Raw genomic sequence first — 18,087 nt, 5'->3', positions numbered from 1 at the left:
CTGTGACATGCTCCTAAAATATTTGATAAATGACACTAGTCTTGTTAAAATGTTTTTGTCATCTAAATGGTATTGAGGGAAATATCTAAGGGTCCATATCTTTATGCAAGAATTACAGAATGGGGACACCTAGGTGGCTCAGTGGTTGAGTGTCTGCCTTTGGCTCAGGCCTTGATCTCGTGGTCTTGGGATCGAGTCCCACGTTGAGCTCCCCGTAGGGAGCCTGCTTTTCTCTCTGCCTATATCTTTGCCTCTCTGTCTCTCATGAATAAATAAATAAAATCCTTACCAAAAAAAAGAATTATAGAATGGTTCAAAGATGAAAGATTTGGTTTTCTTAGTAAAAATGAGTACCGCCTTCATCTGAACAACTATCACTTGCCAAAAGGTAATTACAAACAGTCAGATTAGGGGTTAGACGAAAGTAGGTAATTACAGAGCTAAGGAAAGAAAAAGAAGATGAGGTCATTGAATACTTAAAAAATAAAAAAGTGAGGATTAGAGTTCCCTCTTCAAGGTTATCAATTCAGTGGAGGTTTGGGGCAAGGTAAACTGCCTCTGTATAAATCATTCTCCTTGTGGAGAGTGATTACCCCCATCAAATAGGTCAACCAACTAACCCAAACTCAGATACAGAAAGATGGATCATAAGTGGGATAAGGGGAAATATATACATATATTCATATATATATTCATATATATACATACAAATATATGAATACATTTGTTGAGGAATAAATATCAAAGTTCACAGTACAAAGAGATGCAGGAATTAAGACATAACACAAACTCAGAAGGAAAAGGTAAGTGGGGCAATATTTATTATGTCAGTTTAAAGACTAAGACCTATTAATATTTCCTGCCCAAGGCTTCAGAATTGTTCTCACTCTCCTATAATCATCTAGCCTCAGACAATGAGATTATATGTACACATACAATCATCCAGTGAGACAATTTGGTTACATATACCATTTTCTTACTTCCTCTAGGGCTTCCTAGCATTGCTTGAAATCTAATAGGACCAGAATGTTATGAAAGAAAATGAGTCTGTACAGTCCATTTCAGGCTTACTTTCATACAATATATTTAAATGCTCCCGTAATTTACTTGAATACCTATGTTCAGTAGGTAATAAAGAGAATGATTAATATGTAATGGCTATGGAACAGAAAAGGAATTGGCACACCCAGCCATGAGTCCTAGTAATTTGCATGGCAAATCATTAATATCTCCCTGCCCCTGTAGGGCCAACCTCACACTGAATAATCTTTACCTTATGTATATCACAAATCATTGTGCATATAAACCTGGTTCTTCAATAAGCTGACCACCACAGCTTATAGAATGTAGCCTGGTATTTAAGGGCAGGACCCCCCACACACACCCTGTACACAGTCCCAATCTTCTTTTCCAACATTTCTCAGCACTTGCTTATAAAAGTTCACCACTCCAAACAGACTAGCATATTCCCTATTTCCATGCATACTCCCTTCTCACTCATCTTGGGCCACCTGGAAAATCAATGGAATGTCCTCCTACATCAAACCATTAGAATAAAATATCTTAGAATTTTGTCACTGAATGTGGTTTTTCAGATCATTTGATCTAATCTCCTAATTTATGAGTTTCCAAAAGTGACCCAACTTAGACCTGAGCATCTATTTTTTTCTGCTTTTTCATCCTGAACTCTATTGCTGTGCAAATTCAGGAGTAAACCAAACCATAAAGACTTGTGTTGAAGAATTACTGATTAACTATGCAAACAGGTAGAAGTAAGTGGAATGGAGACATCCAGGTTGCAATAAGCAAACTTAGAGCCCAGATCTAGGTTTCTAATACTATTCTCAAATAAAAGGAACCAGGACCCCTTGGAGAAATGGCTAATTCTAGGACTGGGTCAGGAAATAAATTCAACACGAGCGTGAAGTAAGGAAGTTCTCAAAAAACCCACAATGATTAGGTATGTCAAAGGGCTAAAGAAGCCAACTGAGAGAGTCCCCAGTAGCCAAAGCAGGAACAATTTGAGCAACAAAGTAAATAAAGTAGTATTGGACTATAACTGAAAAAATAAGATAAATACCCATGAGTCCATACTAATATAAATCAATCATTAAATAAAGGAGAATAGACACATCTTTTGATTAGAAGAATTCCCAACAGTTTATATAAATACTCCACCCTCAAAGAAGGATAACTCCCTACTCCTTAAGTGTGGACTGCACACACTGAGTGTCTGCCTTTGGCTCAGGGCTTGATCTTGGTCTAGGGATTGAGCCTCACATCAGGCTCCCTGCTTCTCCCTCTGCCTATATCTCTGCCTCTCTCTGTGTCTCTCATGAATAAATAAATAAAATCTTTTTTTAAAAAATGTAATAAGGTATCCTGGATGGAATCCTGGAGCAGCGAAAGAATATTATGGGAAAACTAAGAAAATCTGAACAAAGTACAGACTTCAGTCATTAATACTATTTCAATATCTGTTTATTAACTGTGACAAATGTACCATATTAATGTAAGATGCTAATAACGGGAAGCTGGGTATGGGGTACATGGGAACTCTGTACTATCTTTGCACTTCTTTATAAATCTAAATTATTCTCAAATTAAAAGCTTTATTTAAAAGAACACGGCAGGGGTAGTGAGAAGTTTGGAGGGGTGAGCAGGCAGAGCGATGGACAAGAAATAGGGAATGAAAATATGGAGCCATCAGGAAGGAGCCCGAATCTAGCTGGAAGTCAGAGGGTTCTCGGCTCTGGAGTAAACTAGGTTCACCTGGGATCCTTCTATTTGTGATTCTTGAACTCCTCCCTGTACCACCCCCACCCTCAGCCTACTAACCTCTCAGTCTTAGTCCTGAAAGGATATGACTCACAAAGAGGCCACCCCCATGGTTTTAAGTAGAGACAGAGCAAGGGGGAATAAGGGGAAAGGGTTAAAAAGAAATTCAGGGGATCCCTGGGTGGCTCAGTGGTTTAGCACCTGCCTTCGGCCCAGGGAGTAATCCTGGAGTCCTGGGATTGAGTCCTGGGATCGAGTCCCATGTCGGGCCCCCTGTATGGAGCCTGCTTCTCCCTCTGCCTGTGTCTCAGCCTCTTTCTCCCTGTGTCTTTCATGAATAAATAAATAAAATCTTAAAAAAAAAAAAAAAAAAAGAAATGCACCCTGAAGGCCTTTGCCCCTTCCTTCCCTTCCTTCCCTTCTCCTTCCTTCCTTTCCACATCATGTCTCCTGCCTTATCTCTTTCTTGGGAAAGGATACGGCATAATGATTATTCTTAACATTACAGGTATGTGAATTAGAGTCTAATCGGGTCAACAAGCTACTATGAGTATCTGAAACAGAGGAAATTGGGAACACAAGAGATAGAAGAGCTAAAACGCAAACGAGAGAACAGTGAGGCATCCTGAGAGAGGCAGAAGCAGGAGGCCACTGCATCATCACCCCTGACCTAGAAGGCTAAGGGAGGGAGGAGGCGGTTACCTGAGCCTGGGAATGGGGTCACCTCACAGCAGCTAGAACCATGCTGAAGAGAGAAACATGAGGCTTCTTCCTTCCTCTTGCCCTTTAGTCTCCCACTTCTGTTCAGAAGCCAGGGAAATGCAGCCTGCAGACGACTACCCTCCTGTAACACCGGCCAAGCAGGGCAAGGGTGGGGATGAACCTGGGGCAATTGGGTCTACGCAGTAAGCCATCTCTTTAGAACTATTTCTAGTCTGATGCACAATTACATCTGGGTGAAACCAGCGGATTGTTGAGGATTTTTTTACTTGGAGTTTTTAAAACCGTTTTATATAAGCACCTTCTGCGATAAACATGAATAATCATTCCCAGTTTCTAACTGGCAGGTTGAAATAGAGAGAGCTGTTTGTATGAGATCTCAAAGAAGGTCGGTCATGGGGCCAGGGGAAAACGGATGGTCTGTTTTGGTTGCAGCACTACTTTCTGTTATTCAACCTTCTCTCCATTTTAATTATGCACAGGGCTCCTGACAGAGTGGGAGCTAAAACTGGGAGCCTCGTGCCTTGTTAAAAAAAAAAAAAATTATTATTCTGCCAAACTTAGCTTTGGAAAAGAGTGGTTTGCTTTTTTCCTTAAAAGCCAGGATTTGTTCTGAACAAAGCTATAGGTCCACCCATTTTAAGAAAACAAACAAAAATTACAAGCAGAGGAGCCAACATTATGTAGCTCCTGTTAGTGTTCAGACACTGGAGGCAGGCAGCCAAGACTCAAGTGGGAAAATGCCACAAATATATAGGTAGAAAAACAGACACATTTAACAGCTTTTTAGACGATGTCTTGTCTTTCTAAGAGTCTTGTAGCCTCTTGAAGGTATCTTTACCGCAAAGGTCCTCTAGAAGTTCAGCGAACTCCAGGGAACACCACAGCCTCTCATTCTAGGTCTTTCTTGTGTTACTGGGTCACTGGATTCTGGCTGTCTTAGCAACACTCTAAGAATTGGGAAAAGTTTGGAAGCTCCTTCAGTTTGGGTTGAAATAGCAGGTCTTAGATTATTGGTCTTGTCTGCAGCCTCCCTGGAGATTTCATATTGGACCTTTCTCTGCTCAACTTGGGATCTTGGGGAGCTGAACAAAGGTGGATTTGACTGTTCCAAAGACACTGTGTCATGTAAATTCATCATTTAGGCTTGAAGGGCTCTTAGATTCCTGGGGTGTGAAACCAGAGAATGAGAAGTTATGCTGGTGGTTTTACAGTTCCCAATGTCTCTTCCTGAGGTGATAAATACCTATGTCTGAAAGAATTTAAAATGAAATTAACACTGCTGTGGAAAACCCAAACCATGAATGAGTTGATCTAGTATTACCAAAGTTTTACTACCCTAAATTCAGTCTTCTCAATACACTGTACTTAGGACATAAAGTTGGGGAGAGAATGATGATGAAAACTTTTTTTTAAATATTTTATTTATTTATTCATGAGAGACACAGAGAGAGAGAGAGGCAGAGACACAGGCAGAGGGAGAAGCAGGCTCCATGCAGGGAGCCCGATGTGGGAGTCGATCCTGGGTCTCCGGGATCATGCCCTGGGCTAAAGGCGGCGCCAAACCGCTGAGCCACCAGGGCTGCTCCTGATGATGAAAATTTAATAAGGAGGTGTGAATGAGCTTTATGCCTCTGAAAATATTTTTCAGTTTATTTTCTTTTAAGGTTTTATTTATTAATGAGAAGCACAGATTGAGAGAGAGAGAGAGAGAGAGAGGCAGAGACACAGGCAGAGGGAGAAGCAGGCTCTATGCAAGGAGATCACACCCTAAGCCAAAGGCAGACGCTCAACCGCTGAGCCACCAGGCATCCTAATATTTTTCAGTTTAACTTCATAATCACTAAACACCAGTGCAAGTTGTATAGGACCCGAGATCCATAGATACAAACAGCAATCCTGCTGACTACAAGCATTCATTCAAATTACACTGGAGTAGAGCATACAAATTTTCCCTTTTATTATGTACAGATATGTATTAATTTTATTTCATCAAGGCAAGGGAAATTTATTACATTTATCAGTGTTATTATTATTGTTTTTATAAAATTCATGCAACTGCACATCAGCCACTTTAACAAGCAGTTTCTTTTGTAAACTTAAACCAAAAGTAAAGCTGCCTTTGAACTTAAAATAGAAGCTTTATTAATAAAAGACCTTTGAAGTGATATAAAAATCACCAGTACTTCATTATCTTTTTGTCCTGGGAACTTTCTAAAATGAGTAACAGCCTCATTTGCAAACAGGAAACTCTTCAAGCTATACTGAGAGCAAAGCTTAGGTATTAGGTCAGTTGCTTACAAATATTTTAGAACAAGCATGACTTCAGCATTTCAATATTGGCTAAAACAGCTTTAATATGCAAGACAGGATGTAAGATGCTTAGCTGATCCAAATGCCAGTTTATGGATTTGAAAGACTAAAGATCACATCACTAGAAGGTTGACAGAAGTGACACTTTGCAAAGTGCCAATGATTTATGCCAATGTCGTGCTTGATGATCCTGTTATAGACAGCACTGTCATTAAAAAGTCCCTGCTGACTGCCTTCTACATTTATGGTGCACAAATTATAGGTGAGCCCAAAGATCGAAACCTCCCTGCCTTTTAGATTTCAATGACCATGTATTTCTCAGGTTAGTTACTGCATGTACCCTCCTTTCTACCTGCTTCTTTATTTCATCTATAAACACAACAATGAGAGGGCAAGAGATGAAATTTATTCTGCTAAGAAATGTGAAAGTTATAAATGCATTTTCTTCAAGCTCCTACAACCATAAACTGGAAAGGGATATTTTTCAAGTGCCAAAAGTCTTCCACAATCTGCTCTCATTATGGAAAAAGACGCCAAACACAGAGCTTTAGAGTAAGCTGTCAGGATTACTACGGCTTGACCTTTAGCAATGTTTATGATATTCTAGCACTGTATGGTGACTTGGGCATTCCCCAAATAACTCTTAAAACAGCAAGGAGCAGCTGAGATTATCCTCTTAAATATTTCATTTAAAAATTTTTCTGCTAAACTTCTGTCTCAAATATATAAATAGTTATTGTGTAAATAGAATTGAGTATTTAGAAATATGCTGAAGGCAATTTTTTATTTTTATCTTTCATTTTTTAAAGTTTTTTTTTTAATTCCAGTTAGTTAACAGACAGTGTAATATTAGTTTCAGGTGTACAATACAGTGATTCAGTACTTCCACACATCACCCAGTGCTTATCACCATCTACAAGTCAATGTTTTAATGGCATTGTTCTAAAATCCCATTTATAGACACCAATCATTTTATATTGTACTTGAAAAAATACTCCAGATTTTATTAATTTTTTTAAAAAATATTTTAAAAAAATTTTTTTAATTTATTTATTAGAGACAGAGAAAGAGAGAGAGAGAGGAAGAGAGAGAAGCAGGCTCCATGCAGGGAGCCCAACGTGAGACACGATCCCAGGTCTCCAGGATCACGCCTTGGGTTGAAGGCGGCACTAAACCACTAAGCCACCGGGGCTGCCATTATGGCCTAATCTTAATTTACTAAAGTGAAGTCAAGATGAAAGGAACTGACTTGTTTCTTTTTAACAAAGATTACAACAGACTTACAGTTGTTTATTTTTCTGAAAAATCTCAGACAAACTGGGAAACATTTATATGTGCTTAATGTGCTTTATATGTGTTTGAGTGACCACTTTCAGTTTCTTTGTATTTTTACCTCACAAGAAAATAGATGACTTTGAAAATACAACATGAAAAGAAACCAGCCCAGAAAATTTAATTGCAATTCTAATATTTAGAATTTATAGTGTTGGTAGTGTTCTTTCCTTACTATGCTATTAAATATAAGCTCATACTAAATAGAGTTCATAGACTACTTTATTTTTTTAAAAGGTTTTATTTTTAAGAAATCGCTACACACAACACGGGGCTCAAACTTACAATCCCAAGATCAAGAGTCACCTGTTCCACTGATGAGTCAGCCAGGTACGCACAGAATAAAGACTAAATTTTTCAAAATGAAAACCATCAAAGAAAAAATTTATGTTGAAAACTAAAAAAATTATAAAACAAGAACTACCTTTTAGTTTAGTTGTTTTTTTGTTTTTTGTTTTTAATGGAGATGAAATAGAAAGCTCGATCTAAAGTAGCCATATGACATGGGCACCTGGGTGGCTCAGTCGGTTGAGTATGGGACTCTTAATTTCGGCTCAGGTTGTGATCTCAGGGTGGTGAGATGAAGCCCCACTTTGGGCACCAGGCTCAGCGGGCAGCCTGCTAGAGATTTTTTCTCTCCCTCTCCCTAATCCCCTCCCCACCCATCATACGTGCTCTCTTTCTTGCTCTCTCAAATAAATAAATAAACCTTTAAAAAATAAAATAATCTATGACAGTTTTAATCGAGATTTACTTCTCAGAAAACCAACCATGCTAAGAATTAGAATACAGGGCTTCCGGGGTGGCTCAGTGGTTTAACGCCGCCTTCAGCCCAGGGCCTGATCCTGGAGACCTGGGATCGAGTCCCATGTCAGGCTCCCTGCATGGAGCTTGCTTCTCCCTCTGCCTGTGTCTCTGGCTCTCTCTCTCTCTCTCTCTCTCTCTCTGTCTCTCATGAATAAATAAATAAAATCTTCAAAAAAAAAATGAGAATACATACCACCTTCTGTTAGCTGGAGGCAGCAGAGGCTGACAGCAAGGAGACATGGGAATCAAAGCTTCAGCCAAAGGGACTAGAATTTAGGGACAGCTTCAACTCCAAAGGATACCAGTGCCCAGTGGAAAGTTGAGACACCCCTCCAAGCAGACTGATTGGCTTTACATATCAGAGGCAGGGCAGGTAGATCAGGATGTCATAGGAATGATGAGTGTGGGGGCAAATACTTAAATGGTTGCCCCAAAATAAGTGTCATTAAAACTTTAAAATTTTAGGGGTGCCTCGGTGGGCAGGCAGTTAAGCTTCCAACTCTTGGTTTCAGCTCAGGTCATGATCTCAGGGTCCTGGGCTCGAGCCTCTCAACTAGCTCCTCACTCAGTGGGAAGATTCTCTCTCTCCCTCTGCCTTTGCCCCTCCCCACACTGGTTCACACTGTCTGTCTGTCTCTCTCAACAAATAAAAATAAATAATTAAATAAATATATTTTTTAAAGACTTTAAAATTTTAACAAGTAGTACATTATAATATCCTCCTTATTTAAAAAAATTAAACATGGGGTGCCTGGGTGGCTCAGTTGGTTAAGCATCTGCCTCCAACTCCCTGCTGAGTGGGGAGTCTGCTTCTCCCTCTCCCCCTGCTTGTGCTCTCGCTCTCTCTCTTACTTGCTCAGTTTCTCAAATAAATAAATAATCTTTTAAAATAAATTAAAAATTAAACATAACAGATAAAGCTAAAATTTATTTCCACCCACTAGATGCTCCAGACCTATTAAAGTTCATTTACATATTAGAAACAACCTAAATGCTAACCAACATGGGAGGATAGCTAAACAGACTACGATATACACATACCCAGAAGTACTAAGCAACTTTGGATTAACAAAATTTTTTATGCATTAACATGGAGAGATCTCTAAGACATACTGCTGAGTCAAAAAACAAATTACCGAATGACATATACCTTTTATAGCATTTATGTAAAATATGTCACTTACATAAATAATATTAACACTCATATTCGGGAATCATTTTGCGGATCCTACCACCTATGTCTGGCCCCATGTTTGACACATAATCATGGATCATCTCATGACTTGTTTTCTAGTGTTTACACTATTAGTTAATTTTTTATTTAAGTAGTTTGAGAACACTCCACAGCACCAAGTGTGCCCAGAATAAGCACTCAGTAATACCATTAGACAAATACTTTTATGCCTCATAAGACTGGTGATAAAAGGTGACAGCTACAATTCTTCTAAGTTTATTTGAATATGCTTAAGGAAGACTCTTACCTATAGAGAACAAACCGAGGGCTTATAGAGGGAGGTGGGCAGGCAAGGGACTAAATGGGTGATGGGGATTAAAGAGTGCACTTGTTGGGATGAGCACTGGGTGTTATATGTAAGTGATAAATCACTAAATTCTACTCTCAAAACCAGTATTACCCTATATGTTAACTAACTAGAATTTAAATTTTAAAAATTGAAACAAAAAAAATGAATTGGCTTAAGGAAAATATGAGGTTCAGTGTAAATGTTTATTTTCTTTTAATAAGAGAAAAGTAATGACATTTTTGTTTTACAACTTTCAGAATTTTCATGAATACAGAAAGGCTACTGGTCTATTTTCCACTTACTGATAATTAGTAACCACTTACCATACTTAGTAAAAACTATTTTATTGTCTTTTACTCATTTTACTGTGTTGCATATTCACTATGCAGCTTGGGAGAAAATAGGACCAGTTTAAGAATTCTCAGACTAGTAATTTGTCCCTCTATATAAGTATTTGTCTGATTAAAAACCAACAACAACAACAAAAAAACCACTTTTACTTTAAGCTAAAGTACAATTCACTGGCTCCATGAATAAATGGCATCTAATCTAATAGAGAACTTGAATTAAGTCATTGAATGAGGTTTTTTTGCCTTAAAAAAGTCTCATTGCCTTTTCAACACCTCCCCCCTCCAGCTTGCTCCCATTACTGTAGTAATCATACTTATAATGACTCTTCTCACCTAAAGGAAAACATGAGAAAGTTATGTTTTATATCTTGGCTCTATAAAGGATACAGTCAATATGTTTCACATTGTAATAACTACAGATAATCTCAAAGCATGGAATGAAATTATCTGTTTTAATCCAGAAGCATCATGCAAAGGTTACATTGTTTAAGTGACCAAATCTTAGTTCTGTGGATCATTCTGTGGATCAGAACTTAATGGATCATCTGCAAACAAATGTTTAAAAATAATCCTCAAGTTTATATTTTCTCTGCTTTTCACATTGTATTATTTCACACAACAAAATCAAATCTTCTTAGTTACAGTCAACACTAAGCTAACTTCCCAGTTGTATCTCCAACTATTCCCCTAAATACACTACATGCTCCTGTTGTACAACATTTCTCACTTCCTGGGGCATTTTTCCAAAAAAGGGTTTTTAACACATGTTCTTCCTCCTACCTAGAATCTCTTGCCCAGAATGCCTTACCTATTGTTTTTATAAACTCCCAAGGATCCTTTCAGACCCAGCATCAATGAAACTTCCATATTGCCAACCAGGCAAGGAAAGTTATTGCATGCTTTGCACTTTTCTTCTCAGTTGGATTTCTCTTATAAAACTGGGTTTACCTATTTATAAAATTCTAAGTTTCTTGATGGCAGAGACTGTCTTCCTCATATTTGCATTTTCAGAAACTAATTACAGGATCTACACCAAATAAGTGTTCACTCAATATTTACAGAATTAGTGAATTCCTTTTCATTTATTTTCTATGTAACTGTCCCAGATGACTTAGCATAAGACATTTGATGGCTACAGATAGAAGAGCCCTGCAAGCCAAAGGGGCCTAAATGGGGCACTGGTGAGAAGCCTGCCTTGGTCAGTGAGCAGGAAGTTCACAAAAATAATTTGTTTCTTCAAAATGCAACATTTCTTCATAACACAAAGGGTCTCAGTTAGTTGACAGCCTTTAAGACAGAAGTTCTTTATTCCCTATGACATAATTGGCATTGAAAGAAAAGTGACCTTAGAATCTTAACCTAGAAAATGTAACTTTTCCTTTGTTTAAAAAGAAAATAATGAAGAAAGCTTAACTGAGGAAGGGAGCCAAGAAAAAGTAGTTATCTGGGAATTAAACAAGCCATTTCAACTTTTCAGACTAAAAGCAAACAAAATGCAACAAAAACAGCAGAAACAGCCTCCCCTTTTCTTTCATACGTAGCATATTCTTTTTTATTAAGATTTTATTTATTTATTCATGAGAGACAGAGAGAGGCAGAGACATAGGCAGAGGGATAAGCAGGCTCCATGCAGGAAGCCCAATGTGGGACTCGATCCCAGGACTCCAGGATCACACCCTGAGTCAAAGGCAGATGCACAACCACTGAGCCACCCAGGTATCCCTCATACGTAGCATATTCTTAATAAGAACATAAATAGTCTTCTATACTGGTTCAGATTGAACCTTTTAGTAGCTTGAGTGCAAACACAAAGCTGAGAATTCACTGCCTGCTTTATTCTTGCATATCACCTTGAGGCTCAGATGCTTTTGTTTACAAGTGTGCTCTAAGATCTTCAGAAACATTTGGGAAATCTCTAATCTATTAGCAGGTGTTTAAAGAGCACTCACCTCATGAATTCATAGAAAGGGAATTAACATTAGGGACACGAACAAATTAATTTATTATAACATTAACGAAGTTTAAGCTTCTAGCAATGTGTTTATACGGTCATAGATTTTGTAAAACTTGCAAAAATAAGATATATTTATATTTAATAAGAGGAGACCACTGTCTCTTTGATTCTGACTTTGCTTCCATCACACTTTCTCATCCAGGCATCTTAAAGAAGCCACAAACATTTTGAGATCCAAGGGGAAGATAAATCGGTATGCATTTAGGTTGGGCTTAGTGAGATAGTTATGTGGTCTGCAATTACTTCCATGAATAAGTAAGTTATGACCAGCCATTCCCAACACAAGAATGACTTTCAAGAATACATCTACCACCCACTGTACAAACTAACTCAATGTCAGGATCTGAAACTATAGGGACAGATCTTGTTTTGTCATATATTTGGAAAGTGTGATGGAGGGACTACTCACTGTAGTCCCTATGTCCTCTGTGCCTTTGCTCTCCTTTCTTCTACCCAACCCTGCCTCCCTACTTCCTCCAGTGAAAATCCAACACAAGATCAGATCAAATGCCATTTCCTCAGTGAAGCCTTCCCCAGTATAGAATAAACCTCTCCATTTTCTGTTCTGTTGCTTTTGTGTGTGTCTCTATTTAAAAAACAAATGCGGGATCCCTGGGTGGCGCAGCGGTTTGGCGCCTGCCTTTGGCCCAGGGCGCGATCCTGGAGACCCGGGATCGAATCCCACATCGGGCTCCCGGTGCATGGAGCCTGCTTCTCCCTCTGCCTGTGTCTCTGCGCCTCTCTCTCTCTCTGTGACTATCATAAATAAATAAAAATTAAAAAAAAAAAAAACAAATGCTAGTTGTATTTTAATTATTTGTGAACATGACTATTTCTTCCACTAAACTGTAAACTCTTTAAGGACCAGAAAATGTCTTATTTGACTTTGTACTTCCCACCGTGTCAACCATAGTGTCAAACAATGGTGCCTAGAAAATGTTGATGTGAACTTCATTTTCTAAATTGGCCTGTTCTTTTGTTAACATGAAACTGAACATATTTATTTGCCTCATGCACTGTTTCTTCTATTAAAACAGGGCTCCCACACAAAGATATAAAGATTGAGACACAGATATACATATGTATCATTGATATGTAAACAATTAAAAATCTAGTAATCTAAGTCTGAGTGGCTTCATAAAATGAAGTTCTAGGTAGTAAATTAATCTTTGCAAGACTAAGGGCTTAAAAGAAGACAGAAAAGACCATTGAAGGTCACAATTTGCATATTGATCTAACTGTATGCTTATTCTCTTACAAACACATAATTAACTTTGCTTTTATTGAATTTTGGTTCTAAACCAATTTTATTAGTCATAGTTTCACTAGTAATTTCAGTGAAGTATGAGAGACAGATGTTAGTTAAGAAGGTAGCATGTATACTAATGTATCTGGATATTAGATTTAATACATACCAAATGTACTGCTTTGTAGGTATTGGATTTGATCAGTAGCTGTGTTCCATTCTTACAATATTTTTTAGGGCAGAAAATATTTCACAGTAAGGACTAAACTGAGTCTTAAAAGTATAATATAAAGAAGATATACAAGTAAGTCGTAATTAGAAACCCAAATTATCTGGTATGAAAGCAGGAGAATTAATTGCAGTAACATGATCTCTCCCTAAGTAGTGAAGTTTTTTTAAATGTCTTTCCTACGATCAGAGATAGTAGTGAAAGTGCACTGATTTGGAAATCAGAAGGTTGAAGCTGAGTCCTGGCTGTGCCTTTTATTAGTTGTAGGATTCTGAATGAGATGGTTTAACTCAATAGCTCTCAGTTTCCTGAGAAATGGGAATAATTATATTTACTATGACTATTTGTTCTGCATACCTTATAGGTCTGAGAAGTCGATGAAATTCATCTGTTGATTCATCAGCAGGAATTTAGTACCTATGCCAGATAATGGATATTTAAAAGATTTGTAGATTTCAAAGGTCTACAGAAATAAGGGGGATTATTTAATAGAGAAAATATTTTATTTGGGTACTGAAATATTAGGGTAAGAAACATAAATGTGGAACTTTTGAACAGAAAAATGACATTTTAATTGGAGCAAAGCCCTGCCTTCATGGCTTAGGCAAAAGACAAACATTTCAGCATTTTATCCCTAACCTAACACCAATGCTAAACTCATCCTGTATATGTGTGTATATATATATATATGAATTTCTATATATAGAAATTATATATAATTTATATATGTTTGTATAATATATATATTTCTATATATACATAAAATTCTAAATGTGTATATATATACACACACGCATACATACAACACATATATGTGTATACACTCATATACTATATGGAGAGGCTACATGATGAAATAGAAAGTAGAAAATCAGAAAACCAGATTAGGGTGCCTGGGTGGCTTAGTTAGTTAAGCATCAGACTTCAGCTCGGGTCGTGGTCCTGGTGTCCTGGGATCGAGCCCCACATCAGGCTCCCTGCTTGGCAAGGAGTCTGCTTCTCCCTCTCCCTCTTCCTGCCCCCTGTTTGTGCTCTCTCACAAATAAAATAAATAAAATCTTTAAAAAAAAAACCAACCCTGGATTATAGTCCTGACTGCAGTACATACATAAAACACATACTATGTGTCTATATGTGTATATATACATGCATATATATGAATACAAATGCACATATATAATACACAAATATCTGAATGCCATCCTCCAAAGCCTTGGAATTTACACATGGTTGAATTCTAAGGCAGCTGCTGCCATAGATTAAATCTGTACCAGGATGGCTCCAGTGAGACAGCAAAGGTGAGAGTCATATCCAAGATGCCCTGGGAAGTCCAGGATATCAACTAATCAAAAATATTTAGATGGCTCACTCCTTTGTATAGTCAGTGCTAACTGCTCCAGAGAGGAAAAAAACAAAACAAAACATTCTTACAGTAAAGTAAGTCAGGCTGCCTCCCTAAAAAGTATGAGATTATATGCACATTATAAAGTAAAGACACCAGTACTGCAAGTCAACTATACCATTACTTGGAATGATGGAATGTTCTGTCCCTCACATTAGACCAGATGGAATGTTCATTTCTACTTATTTTGAAGTGCTGATCTAGGAAAAAACCTTTACACATTTGAGACCCTAGAGGGTACTCATTTACCTTAAGACTGAACCTCTGAATATGAAACCATATGGAGAAGCTACATGATGAAGTGGAAAGTAGAAAATCAGAAAACCTGGATTATAGTCCTAACTCTGCAGGCTTGCAAGTCACTGAAACTTGGGCCTCAGTATTCTTTCTCTAAAACAAGGGAGTCGGTTAGACCAGATGTTTTCGCGGGTCCTTTTCTTCTTGATAATACATTATATGATTCTATTATAAAATGAGGGACTAGAGGGGCACCTGGCTGGCTCAGTTGGTGGAGAATGCAACTCTTTTTTTTTTTTTTTAAGATTTTATTTATTTATTCATGAAGAGGGAGAAGCAGGGAGCCCGATGTAGGACTCAGGCCAGGACCCCGGGCTCATGACCTGAGCCAAAGGCAGATGCTCAACCACTGAGCCACCCAGGTGCCCGTGGAGCTTGCAACTCTTGATTTCAGGGTTGTGAGTTCAGGCCCCATGTTGGGTATAAAGATCACTTAAATATAAAAGCTTAAAAAAATGAGGGAAATTTCAAGAAGCAATACAAACTCAGAAATAAGTTTTGCATGTAAGTAGGACAGTGCAGTAAACCCACCCATGGGCCTGTCCCAGGAAATGATGGAAGCATATCAAAGGATGAGCACAGGACCTTCTTCAACCTTTACTCTTAAAAGTCACCTTATTGAGTTGAACCTTGCCTGAGTCTCTGCTTCATTGTGTTCTCCTGATTGCCTCTAATCAAACCATACCTGATTTTATTTCAGGGTCATAAGTTCATCATAAAGTAATAAATTATATAGGAATTCTGCATCATTATTATTCCTAGGCTTTATAGAGAACATAATGTGATTGAAGGACCTATAGACCGTTTCCCCATTGCTTATATGTGTGTATGTCTTAAATTTAATGCTGTTCCCTTCTCATACATACACACACAAATATCCTCATAAAAATCATAATCTTCTACTACTATTTAAAATGACATATTGAGGGATCCCTGGGTGGCGCAGCGGTTTGGCGCCTGCCTTTGGCCCAGGGCGCGATCCTGGAGACCCGGGATCGAATCCCACATCAGGCTCCCGGTGCATGGAGCCTGCTTCTCCCTCTGCCTGTGTCTCTGCCTCTCTCTCTCTCTCTCTCTCTCTCTCTATCATAAATAAAAAAAAATAAAAAATAAAATAAAATAAAATAAAATAACATATTGATGAATACTTTGTAATCCAAAGTCTATGAAAATGCTTATTATTTAACATTTCATATTTTATATCTCAGGGAAACATATAATACTTTTCCAAACTATTGAACTTTGTCATGGACCAACTACCTTTATTAAAGATTTCATTTACTTATTTATTTGAGACAGAGACGGAGAGAGAGAGTGTGTGTGTACACTAGTGGGGAGATAGGCAGAGAAAGAGAGAATCTCAAGTAGACTCCCTACTGAGTGCAGAGCCCAAAGCCAGGCTCAACCCCATGACCCACACTGAAATCAAGAATTGAATGCCCAACTGACTGAGCCATTCAGGCACTCCTGGACCAACTACCTTTATTAAATAAATATAGGCTAATGATTAAGTACTAAATGTAGGGTTTGGATCTTTTATTTTTTAAAGATTTTATTTTATTTTTAAATATTTTATTTATTTATTCATAAGAGACACACAGAGAGAAAGAGAAGCAGAGACACAGGCAGAGAGAGAAGCAGGCTCCATGCAGGAAGCCTGATGTGGAAAAAAAAAAAAAAAGGAAGACTGATGTGGGACTCGATCCTGGGACTCCAGGATCATGCCCTGGGCCAAAGGCAGGTGCTAAACCACTGAACCACCCAGGGATCCCCAAAAGATTTTATTTTTAAGTAATCTCTACACCAAACGTGAGGCTTGAATTTACAACCCTGAAATTAAGAGTCACATTCTCTACTGAGTCAGCCAGGCACCCCAGGTTTGAATCTTTTAAAGTTACTAATCTATCTCTAGTCAAAATGTTCCAGAAATCCAAATTTCATAGCCTTCATAAAACTTCAGAGTCTAACACACAGTCTAAGTGACAGAAGTATTTATATATGAAGGTCATGATATCTGGGATTTGCTCTAAAATACTTCATTACCACCCCTCCCAAATAGTGGAAAGGACAGGTGAATCCAGATTGGCCAAATAATATGATGTAGTGAAGCTGAATAACAGGTACACAGGGATCCATTATACTATTCTCTCTATTTTTATGTATGTTTGAATTTTTCCATATGAAAGGTTTTTTCTTTAATGTAATGTCTCTACATAGGGCCCAGCACATCAAAAATTCTTGACAAACATATGCTAAATAAAGTATATTAATAAATGCAAATGTTTTTGAATTCCAATGTGAATTACTGCAACCATTGAAAAATTATATTACCTTCCTGGGTCTTTTTAGTGTATGTTTCCTTTGTACATTATCTAATTCTTTAATCCTATTGCCTTGTTTTGTGATCTAGAAATTACATCAAAGGTGAAGGGAGGCTTGTATATCATCAACAATTAACATTTATAGAATGCTCACTATGTAAACACACAGCACTCTGCTGGACTCTTTTTAATATATAAGACAATAGCATAGAGTGTTATTTACTGAGAAACATCTTTATGAAACCACAGGAAGACCACAGATGAAAAACTAAGGTCATTCCCATATACAGAGAATGCATTTCATCACATTTGTGTTAATTACTACATGCTCTAATTCTAATATACTTGCCATCACTTGCTTACTATGTTAATCCAAATGAGCATGCTGCCACTACATGCAAAACCAAACCACACTGACCAACCTCAAGTGCTGGGATGCCTGCCTCAGTCCATGGACCAATCTTGGGGTTGTGAATTTTAGCCCCAAAGTGGGTGTAGAGATTACTTTTAAAAAATTAAATAAACCCATTATGTATCAACTTAAAAAAAAAGATTTTATATATTTATCTGAGAGAAGAAGCAGGGAGAGTGGCAGGAGAGGGAGATACAGACTCCCCACTTAGCAGGCAGCCCAACAGAACTCGATCCCAGGACCCCGAGATAATGACCTGAGCTGAAGGTAGATGCTCTACTGACTTAGCCGCCCAGGTGCCCCATGTATCAACTTTAGTACTAAATACCATTTTTAAAATTAT

At 37.9% G+C, this 18,087-nt stretch overlaps 1 long non-coding RNA gene across 1 annotated transcript in view; it reads right to left on the bottom strand.

Moving 5' to 3' along the window:
- Positions 1 to 9,625: 9,625 nt before the first annotated feature.
- The window catches only part of LOC144288703 (uncharacterized), an 81,117-nt gene continuing 72,655 nt past the window's right edge, over positions 9,626 to 18,087 (bottom strand). The window contains exons 6-7 of the long non-coding RNA XR_013356668.1: positions 13,670 to 13,729; positions 9,626 to 10,156 (exon numbers count right to left, since the gene is read on the bottom strand). This is a non-coding gene — a long non-coding RNA (uncharacterized LOC144288703). The remainder of the gene's footprint in view (positions 10,157 to 13,669; positions 13,730 to 18,087) is intronic.

This window comes from Canis aureus, chromosome 18 (assembly GCF_053574225.1).
Source record: "Canis aureus isolate CA01 chromosome 18, VMU_Caureus_v.1.0, whole genome shotgun sequence".
Lineage (NCBI taxonomy): Eukaryota > Metazoa > Chordata > Mammalia > Carnivora > Canidae > Canis > Canis aureus.
Note: the sequence above shows the minus strand (reverse complement) of the source record. Positions and strands in the feature narration are given on the sequence as shown.